This window comes from Tiliqua scincoides, chromosome 9 (assembly GCF_035046505.1).
Source record: "Tiliqua scincoides isolate rTilSci1 chromosome 9, rTilSci1.hap2, whole genome shotgun sequence".
Classification (NCBI taxonomy): domain Eukaryota; kingdom Metazoa; phylum Chordata; class Lepidosauria; order Squamata; family Scincidae; genus Tiliqua; species Tiliqua scincoides.
Genome location: NC_089829.1, coordinates 45,483,793 through 45,494,874, shown reverse-complemented (window position 1 = coordinate 45,494,874; position 11,082 = coordinate 45,483,793).

The following is an 11,082-nucleotide window of genomic DNA, read 5'->3' as shown; positions in this document are numbered from 1 at the left end:
TAAACTTGCTGTAGGGTACATACTGCTTTTCAATAAGAGCTAGTAAAGTTCACAGAGCAGTTTAAAGTACATAAATTTAACTAATGGTTCACTGTCCCACATGGGCTCATCAAATCAGTAGAACTTATTTCAGAGGAAACATGTTTAGGACAGTGTTTCTCAACCAGTGGTACAGGTACCACCAATGGCACTTGAGGCGGTGTCTGGTTGTATTCATGGAACCCCTGGACACCCAGCAGCAAGAGCAGGATTGTGACACAACAAACAGTAACAGGAGGATCAGCTCTGCAGGCAGAGCTCCAAAGCATGCTTTTCCACACTCAAAAAAGCCCTCCCGTCCACCCTGAGCCTCTTACTGGTGTTTGTTGCACTGCATCTGGCCTCCCAACCCAGAAGTAACTGGAAATGATGTCATTGCAGTTGCTTCCAGTGGTACTTCAAATAGGTGGACCATTTGAAGTGGTACAGTGGAGGGCAAACGTGGAGAAACACTGGGATAGGAGCATTCATAAGAAATATGGGGTTACTTTATCTTTCAGAATAATAAAGCCATGCTTTTCAACACGATGTAACAACATTAGGGCTGCAATCCTATACACAACTTTATTGGGAGTAAGCCCCATGGAACTCAGTGGAACTTACTTCTGTGTAGACATGCATAGATTGGGCTGTAAGGCTGCAATCCTATCCATGCTTACTGGATTAAGACCCATTGACTATAATGGGACTTAGTTCTGAGTAGACATCCATAGGACTGGGCTCTAAGCCAAGGAAACCCTATTAAAATCTCCAGGATTGGTTTCACTAGTCACCTGGTGATCAATGCTGATCACTGGAGACTCCAGGTCAATTCTGGCTGGTTAGCACCCTTATGCCACTTTTGTCTCACCTACTAACTACCAATGGTGTGAGACAGAATGCTACCGCCATTCCGTAGCTTAGCAACTGACACTAAGGAAGGGTAGAAGCCATCCCTACATGGCCTACCAACCTTAACCACAAGAGAGAGCAGGCTGTTCCCCCTTGAGGATCAACTTGCACTTGTAGACAGAGCACCACAGCCTTGGCAGATCAGATTCAAGTGAGAGCAAACTTCTGCAAAGCTGCCAGTTCACTGGTTTTTTGGCCCAAGTTTTGGGTTGGGGAGGGCCTGGGACTTCACACTCCAGGAGGTCTACCTCCACTGCTTCCTCCCTCCCATTCAAAACATGTACTTGCCACCCCAGCACCTCCCATTGCTGTGGTCGGTTAGGCTGAAAAGGAGGAGTGGTGTAGCAGCAGGAATTTTGCAGCAGTATAATTTCTAACAATATGCTTTTCAAACGCTGCTTTAAGAAGTATTTCACTCACTATTCTGCCAAGTTTCCACTCGAAACATTGGGAAAATTGTTTTCCAAAAAATTGAGATTCCTCCCCCATTTTAATTCCCTTCCCCCCATCTCTTTGCTGTGAGTCTCCATTTTGGAGGGGAGGGCCCTCCACTGAAATTATGGGTCCAAGGAGCTGGGTTGCTAAAGGAAACTAAACTGCCTTTGGATGTTATAACGTGTGGTTCTTGGGATCGCAGTCCAGAAATCACTTATCTTTGTTCTGGTTCTCAAGCATTTAAACTGTTTAGATGCTGGCAGTAGCATTGTTGAGTTATGCACATGTTCCTCAAGGGGTCTCTATCATTAGTGGGGCTGCCAATCCTCCAGGACTGGCCTAGAGTCTCAAAAAATCAGCAATAACCTCCAGGCAATTACTGAAAGCGGTCCTGGAGATTTTAAAAGGGTCTCCTAGGCTGAGTGACATTTCATCATGCTGGATAAAAACATATCCAGGAATAGCTTCCATCATAGTTGGCAACCCTGAGCATCAGGGACAGGAAACAGCGGTCTGAACTACCGCAGATACTCGCGTATAAGTCGACCCCACAGAACAGTCGAGGGCAACAATCATGGAATTTTCTATGACCCTCGGATAAGTTGGGGGTTAAACTTAGGGGGGTGTCTGACTAAAGTTTTGTCTGATTTTGTCTGAGGCCTGACCCTGAAAAATAACCTACCACTAATTGTTACCTAAGACCTGTAGTCTCTAATTTATTAAAAGCATAGTAAAAGATCATAAGATACATTTTTATTCTTTTTCAATTCTGGTCTTCACCACCTTTTTGTAAACACTGTCAGAGTAAGTGCACTGTAAACAACATACCAGTAAATCAGTGGTTCCCAACCTGGAATTCATGTACTCCAGGGACACTCAACAGGACCTTTAGGGGTACCTGAAAAAGAATGGAATAATGGCAGAAAAAGGCAGGCCGTGCTCCAGAATGCACGGCCTGGAAGGGAGGTAGCTAGTTGGCTGTGAAAGCCCCACCAATAGCTAGTTTTTGGTCATCAATTCATGTATGAACCAGTGATTGAAAACCAGCACAGTAAAAAAGCTGAAACATAATATGGAAAGTGATCAATCACCCAGAATTTCTCAGCACACTTCTGGTGCAAAACAGTGCAAAGGCAGAGTCTTCTGTTCTTCAAACAGATGAAAAGAGAAAAAATGTGATGAATACATCAACTCTGGGCTTTCACATGGAGGAGATGAGGGCTTGTCTTACTAATTACAATTTTGCTAATATGAAGGGTACAAGTTATGGAAATAGGCTGCCAAAGGATATGCAAGTGAAAAATGTTGGGAACCACTGCAGGACATCAATGAATCAAATCCACCTTTAAGGTGCCTGGTGTTTTAAGCCAGAAGCTCTACATACAAATACAACCCATAATACAGAACTGGGAGTGTGCAATTCAATTCACAGCAGAGAGATGCAGTTGCATATATTTGCAAACCTTTTTACTCAGAAGTAGACCCACTGCTTTCCATGGGTGCTATTCTTAAGTAAGGGTGCATTGAATTGCAGTCTGAATTGAATTTCTGGTGGAAAGGAGGATCCCGTCCTGGTGTTGGAAAAAAAAGACTTCTGCCAAATGCATTTGCAAGAAGGGAACAGAGGAGAATAAAAGGTTAACTTTGGCTGGAATTTCCCAGGAAAGTTACTATAGAACAGCCATTTTCAACCTTTTTCAGCACACTGTCAAGGCACTAAAATTGTCAAGGCACACTCCCAGTTTTCTACTTACATTAAATTAGTATATTACAATTAATTTTTAATTAATATAAGTAATACAATTAAATCATTACATGACAAAGGGCACAATCCTAACCAGGTCTACTCAGAAGTAAGTCTGAGAGTAAGCCCCATTTTGTTCAATGGGGCTTACTCTCAGGAAAGTGTGGTTAGGATTGCAGTCAAAGACTGGGGGGGACAGTGGGGGGGGGGGGAAATGTGCCTGTAGGACTTACTTCTGAGTAGACATGCCTAGGATTGGGATTTCAGTTGCACTCTTTTTTCTCAAATACAGGAGCAGGCAATTGGCACTTCTCTCTCCTCCTTTCCCCCACCCCACCCCCTCCTACAGGGACATTCCCCCCATCTCATAATTGCAGTTAGCACTTCTCCTACTGTCCCTCCCCTCACTGGTCCACACCTTCCAAAGGTCCAGAATCCCCCCCCCCCATTGCCTGCTCCTGTATTTCAGAAAAAAGCCCAATCCTAGGCATGTCTACTCAGAAGTAAGTCCCATTATAAACGGGGCTTACTTCCAGGAAAGTGGGGCTAGGAGAGGAACTTGAGAGCCCAGCCCAGCTCAGGTGTGTCTACTCAGAAGTAAGTCCCATTATAGCCAATGGGGCTTACTCCCAGGAAAGTGTGGATAGGATTGTGGCCCAAAGCCCCTCCTCTGAAAGGCAAAGGCGAGGCAGGGAGGGTCGCTCTGGGGGGCTGCAGGCAACTGTGGCAAGGAAAAGGGACTTCAGCCAGCCCATTCTTAGGCTGGTGGCCTCAGCAGACTGGCTGGCTTGGTACCTGCTTGCCTGCCCCTGACTCCCCTCCAGACCTCCTCCAGAGTTCTGGTTGCCCAATCAGCAGGCAGGGCAGACAAGGGACTTGATACCCAATCCTAGGCGTGTCCACTCAGAAGTAAGCCCCATAATAGTCAACAGGGCTGACTCCCAGGTAAAGGAGGATCACAGCAGGAGATGCAAATCAGCTGCAAATCAGGAGATGCTCCTTTTTCCACCTATGCCTGTGAGAGTCAACTGCTGCTATAGAAGCAAATGAGCCTGCTTGAGCAAGAAGGGAAACTGTTCCAGTGGAAAGGCACTGCCCTCTGATTGACAGAGATCGGGCAAAGTGAGAATTGGAGCTGGATCGTACTATACCTGAGTATCTATGGTAGCTCTGTTTATTTTCATTGCAACAGAAGTGCCAGTCTTGCCCCTCCTAACTCACAGCTATTTCTGAGCAATGTGGCAACTGGAAATAGAACTGAGGGAAGGAAAAGAAAAGAAAAAAACCCTTCTAACTTTTTAAGCTACAGTTTTCATCAGATTTAGGATTTAAGGCTTTAAGAATCAGTCAAACCCCTCCATGGCTCATGAGCCAAGCGAGAGATGAGGCATGCAGTGACCTTGCCGGCTGACTTCCTTAGCTGAATGAATAGAACTCCCAGCAGGAGCATCAATTAAGGGAGGAAGGCGCATCTGTCAGAGAATTTTAAGGGTGGATCTGCACTAGGGAGAAGCTGTCTCGCCTTGGTGCATCAAGAATTAATGTATATGCCTTTGGAGCTGCATTGATATGAGCGAATGCAGGAAGAGCAATATAATTAGAGGGACTTTGCTCAGATGACTCCAGCAGCTCTGAGCAGTTTTTCTCAGAGGTTGGAACAATGGTGAATATGCTGGCGCCGGTTTTGGGAAAACTTCGTCCAGGGCCAGCTCTGCCCATATACTCCAGAATCCTTTTCAATACATTCAATACTTCTCAAATATTCATTAAGCCATTTCTGTCCAATGTTGCGTATACGCAACAGGGATCAAATGTGTACACCTCTGGGTTGGGCAGAAATGGGTTAACTTCCTTTCCATTTCTACAATGAGGGCAACAGAGAGGGACATCACATAATGGCTTAGAGACTGAGCTACAAATCAGGAAGGCCCAGAATTTTGATTACACACATTTACTGGGAGTAAATGCCCTTGACCATCCTACACACATTTACTGGGAGTAAACCCTATCAAACACAATGGGACTTACTTCCAAGTAGACATATATGGGATTGCATTGCAATTCGCCTTAAGCAAGTCACTTCCTCTGAGACCCAAAACCTCCCTCTCTTTGGAAGTGAGTGTTTGTGCATGCATGTTAATGGGACAACAACCTACCTTACAAAGTTGTTGTAAAGAGTGCTGCAAGACAATGTCTTTAATAGCGTTTTAGACACAAGGCTAAGTATTATACTAGGTAACACAAAAACTTGTTTGTTGAATCTTTCTTATACAATTTAGAGGTGCTGATTCCAATGATAATCGTAGTTTCTCACATCATCAAACATTTGTGTTATCTATCCTGTTATCTAAAGCAGTGTTTCTCAAACTGGGGATTGGAACCCAATAGGTGGGTTGTGAGCCAATTTCAGGTGGGTCCCCATTCGTTTCAATATTTTATTTTTAATATATTAGACTTGATGCTCCCATGGTATGTGACTGCATTTGGGGAAATGTTACAGATATGTACTTTTAACAACCTATTACGTATATTCTTTTAACAATGAAGTAAATGGGATTTACTCCTGGATAAGTGTGGGTAGGACTGCAGCCTAGGATTGTTAAAAATTTTCCTGCTTGATGATGTCACTTCTGGTCATGACATCACTTCTTGTGGATCCTGACAGATTCTGATTCTAAAAAGTGTGTCCGGTGCTAAATGTGTGAGAACCACTGATCTAATGCATTATAATACACATTGTCTAATACAATTGCGTGGTGTTAACTGTGGCTAAACTATCAATGCAGTGGAAAAGTTTGCAATCCTTGCACCAGAATTAAGAAACATCAAAATATTCAGCTAAACACAAAATGGTTCGAATTTTGTTACACGGTGTTCTTCAAACTGATACTTGGCTACCTTTCACTATGTAGATATTGTGGATTCAGAGTGTGGATTATTCCAGTATCATGGGCTGGTTCACACATACATGTCCTTTGCGTGATGGCAGCATCAGGATAACATGCACGTGTGAATGGGCTATCTCAGACATAAGACTATAGGCTGAATGTTTATATTTCCTCCTATCACCGCTTTAAAACAATGCTTTGCCCCCTTTCCAGGCAATGGCTGGTTTTTCAAGGAGCCCCAATGAGAAGAAATCCGGAGCGAAGGTGACCTCTCCTCACTTCCTCTTCCAGTTGGCTGCAGCCCTAGACAACCCCAATGTCAAATCACTGGAGGTAAAGGATGTACACAGTTTGTGAGAAAATTAGGGAATGCAGATGGTGGATGATTCGTTTATAGAGCACATGCCATAGAATTGTAAAGCTGAAGGGAGTAGATGGGGATTCGGGTGCAGAAGGAGCAGGTTTGTAAGGTGTCAGAATACCACACTGTAAGTGCAAGGACAACCTAGCAGGGGACAGCAAGTGCTCTTCCAAAGTATCTCTTGCTATGTCATGTATCTAATCAGAGAAGGCACATCATTTCAGCCATTCCAGCAAATTATCAGACACCGCACATCAACGTCTTGAGTTTGAATTCAAAAATGTTTAAAGTCTTCCAGTGGTTGTGTTTTTATTTTAAAAAGGCCTCTCCCCCAGTTTCCCACCCAGGAAAGAAGGGAACCAGGAAAGAAGGGAATGGTGAAACTGCTTCAGAGGGATGCAACATCTCGGTCAGCAGAACCGAAGCCAGAATCCACCTTTCTGTGTCTGCATAGCTAGGAACAGTACAAATGCATAGCTAGGAACAAGTACAAACAGTACAAATGCTAGGAATAAATAAATGCAGTTTCAACGTCTTTATTCCACCAAAGATGGTCAAGGGCAGTGTTTCTCAGCACTTGCCCTCCGCTGTACCACTTCACACAGTCCTCCTATTCAAAGTACCACCGGAAGTTACATCATTGCCAGTTACTTCTGGGTTGGGAGGCCAGATGGGATGTGACAAACACCAGTAAGAGGCTCAGGGTGGGCAGGAGGGCATTTCCAAGTGCAGAAAAGCATGCTTTGGAGCTCTGCCTGCCGAGCTAAGCCTCCTGCCACTATCTGTTGTGACACATTCCTGGTCTCACTGTTGAACAGCAGGGGTCCAGCAAATACCACTAGACACCACCTCAAGTACCACTGGTGGTACCTGTACTACTGTTGAGAAACACTGGTCTATGGTGCTCCCCAAAGGAATTATTCTGGAGTCATTTCAGTTCCCTTAACTGTGCTTCCCCTTCCCTTTCTCAGCATCATTTTACTTTTGTTAAATGACCTCTGCAACAGCCAGCCAGCCAGCCAGCCAGGGCCACATTCACTGACCTCACCCTCAGACAACTTCACCCACAAGCTGCTAGCATTCCCCTCACCCACAGGGCATCAATTCAGTGACAAATGGCAATAGGCTGCTTGTTTATCTATTGTTGTAGTTGTTTCTGCATTTTTATCCCACTCTTCCTACAAGTTGCTTAGGGCAGTGTGCTTCATTCTTCTCCAATTTATCCTCACAGCAACCCTGTGGGGTAGGCTGAGCTAAGAGTGCCCGACCCAAGGGGATTGACTGGTTACCAAGTGAGCACTATGCTTGCGTCATGATTTGTACCTGAGTTGAACAAGGCCTTTTCATAGTCCAGCACATTAGCCACCATACCAGGCTGGCTGCTGGCTCAGTAAATTCAAAGACATAGCCTGCAGCTTCCCTTTCTGTGGTCTCCAGTGAGCCTCAAGAGAAAAACAGAACAAATTCTTGGTTCTTCAGATTGGCCTTCTGTATGGAGTAACTGTAGGCTTCCTTTCACAGTGGCATGAAGATGGGAAGGGCATTCTCCTCCATGCCAAGCTCTACGAGGACGAGATCCAGAGGCACCAAGAACTGTTTCCAGAACTTAAGAATCTGAAATCCATCTCTGTGCTTCAGGCCTGGCTGGCAACCTATGGCTTCAAAGCAAGAACGAAGTACGTCCTGAGAGAGTTCTCTGTCCCATTGCGTAGTGGCAAAGCACATGCAGAAGCACTGGGATTCCTGAAGTTGAAAGCATTAAGGATGCAAAGTAGCAAAGTTAGGAAAGACTGCGGGAGGTCTTCACGACCTGCATCCATCAGAGTAGGCAGTACCAGGCTAGAAGAACAGGTGGTCTGACTCATTGGAAGACTTCATGTGTGTGCAAATGGTGCAAGGACCATATTTTTGCTGGTGGCTTCAGCGCAAAGCCCCCCAGCAGCAAAGGATGCCTTGCTCTTTCTGTCAGTGAGCCTAGCATCCAATTGCTATGAGGCTACAAAAGGACTGTGGCATGTTAACAGAGAGCTGCTCCTCTGCAGGAGGATTTCATAGCAGCTCAGGTGGAAGGCTTTTTACCCAGAGGGCAAGACTGTAACAAGCAGGGATGGACACAGACAGGGTCAGCTTTAAGCCAATTGGACCCTGTGCCTAAGGACACCGCCCCACACCCACTTGAGGGTAATCTAGGCTTGTTAAGTATATACAACAACACATTGCAGGTTTTTATAGAGAACAGCAACAACTTTAATTTTCTTCTGAATTCTTGAAAAGTCACTAGTGTTTGTTTGTACTGTTTATTGCTTTCTCTTCTACCATAAAGTCTATAATAAATTTTTTATCTCTAATTTTCTACAGACCTTGGCTGTGAACCTAAGCCCCACAAAAAAATGAAAGGCTGGCCCTGGACTCTGATGGATCCAGCCAATCTAGCAAATGGGGCTAGCCTGTAGTGGTCTGTAAAGGGTCACAGATGCTTCACTGGAAGTGGTAGCTCCTCCTTCTCCAGACATTTTGTTCTTAGTATCTCTCCCCTCCACCCACAGAACAGACTCCGACATCCTCATTTTCCAACATGCAGACTTTAAGAAACTCCCTCTGAGGACAGAGGAGGCAGACTGCCCCAAAGCTGAGGTCCCTCAAATTCCAAAGCAACCGAAGAAATCCAAGAAACGGAAAAGTGCACTGGATGTCATGGTGATCCCGCCTGCCAGCACAGGGGGTGCAATGCCTTCAGAATCTGCAGTAGACAGTGAGCACAAACGGGCAGAGCTACAAGCTAGGTCTCTCTCAGCAGGGCTGGCCCATAATGAGGTCAACTGTGGCAGCTGCCTTAGGCAACAGATTGGTCAGGTGGTGCCCACCTCCATCCACCCACTTGCACCTACTCAGTGGCATCACTAGGGGGTGTGGGAGGGGGTATGCGTCACACTGGGTGACACCCTCAGGGCTGACACACTAGTGGCCAAAATGTGGAAATCTTGGTATTTTTGAATCATGCCATGTTGAATGATATTGAATGATATATGATTGGTGATTTAATGCAGAATGCAATGGAACAAACCTCGCTGAAATTATTCTATCCAAAGTTATAGCCAAATAACCAGAAAAGGAAAAAACAATTGCAGTATGTAACAAAAAGTGGATTTTCCTAACTCAGAACTGACCAATGAAACTGATTGTTCTGAGAGCCAGTGAGTTGTTATGACACAGCAGGGAACCAGTAAGTTTTATGGGTCAGCTCTTATTTCCATGCATCAGAGTGAGTACTAGAACTCTTCTTCAGTTGTGTGTCATCAAGCTGGCCACTGGTTTTTTGTTGGTTACTGATTTTTGGGTGACCTGTACTGTTATATATTAAAATAAATAGAATGGGGTTACCCCAACCCTAGTGATGCGTAGTGAGCACTTAGGCTGTGCGGATGATACTGTAATTTATTCTGTATGATCGGAGGTTCCTCATGGGAGTGATGTAATGAGCTCTCACACTAGGTGATGCAAACCCTAGTGTCACCTCCGCCTCCATTGCCCTAACCTTCCACTCTCAGCCCAGATGCTCCTCTCCTCCACACTCCATCTTCCTCTTCCTTTTCCAATCTGGGGATGGGGAGGAGGCTAGCTCATCAGCACCATGTATGGGAGGCAACATTTGGCAGGCTCTCTCAGACACCAGGAAGTCTTGGGTTGGCTCTCATCATTAGGATATGGTTGCTGCTGAAAGAGATTTGGGCTTTGGTAGAAAGTGGCTGTCATTGGGACACTAATATTAGCAATATTTGTATATCAGTTTTCAACAAAAGTTCACAAAGCTGCCTGTTACTAACTGTTGCTTTCCAGAGTGGGATGTTTGGCCTCTGACTGGCTCCACCGCATAGCCAAGACCACCTTCTATGCTAATGGTGACCCATGAGTTATTTGTAACTTATGCAGAAATACTGACATTTACTGCTGCTTCTCTTTCTTTGCTGATCTTTCAGGAGAATGGACCTTACTTTTAAGTTCTACCCTTTAAGTTCTGTGACCCCCCCCCCCCAATCATTTCCAACACACACAATTACTAGACTTCTCCAGAAAGGGCACAAAGAAAGACAATTAATAAGTAGTTTAGTGTTTACTTGGACTACCAAAAAGAGAGCCACCACCATTTCCCAAACCCATTTCAGGAATGGGAACTCAGGTTCAGGAATCCTTGCATTGTATTCAAAGGGAAATCTGCTCCTTGTTTGGGGAGGGATGAATAAGGCCCTTCTAGGCTGCCACTGCTCAAGTAATGACATGAGCCTGCAGGACTGGTTGCTTGCTAGGATAGGTACCAGGTGAAGCACAAATAAAAATGGAAAAGTCATTCCAGCTGCAAATATCTCCCACACTGGGGAAAAAAAGCCAAGGTATGGCCAACAGGTGCTACAGTTCTAGTCCCACCTGAGCTAAATACGCCTGTCCTCCAACATTCACGTCATCTTATGATTTCTAGGGAAGTCCCAGCGTCTGCGACCCTTGTATCAATACATTAACTATGACAACCCAGAGATGAACAGCCCATCAGACAAGGAGTGTGACCTGCCTCAGCCAGAAGCACCTTCTACCCTGGAGAACAAAACAGGGCTCTCAGAACAGAGAACAACTCCACCAAAAGGTAACAAGTGGAGAACAAAGAGGGAGGGTGTACCTGTCCCCACCCTCAGCCCCAAACCCAACAACACAACCACAGTTGGAACTTGGAA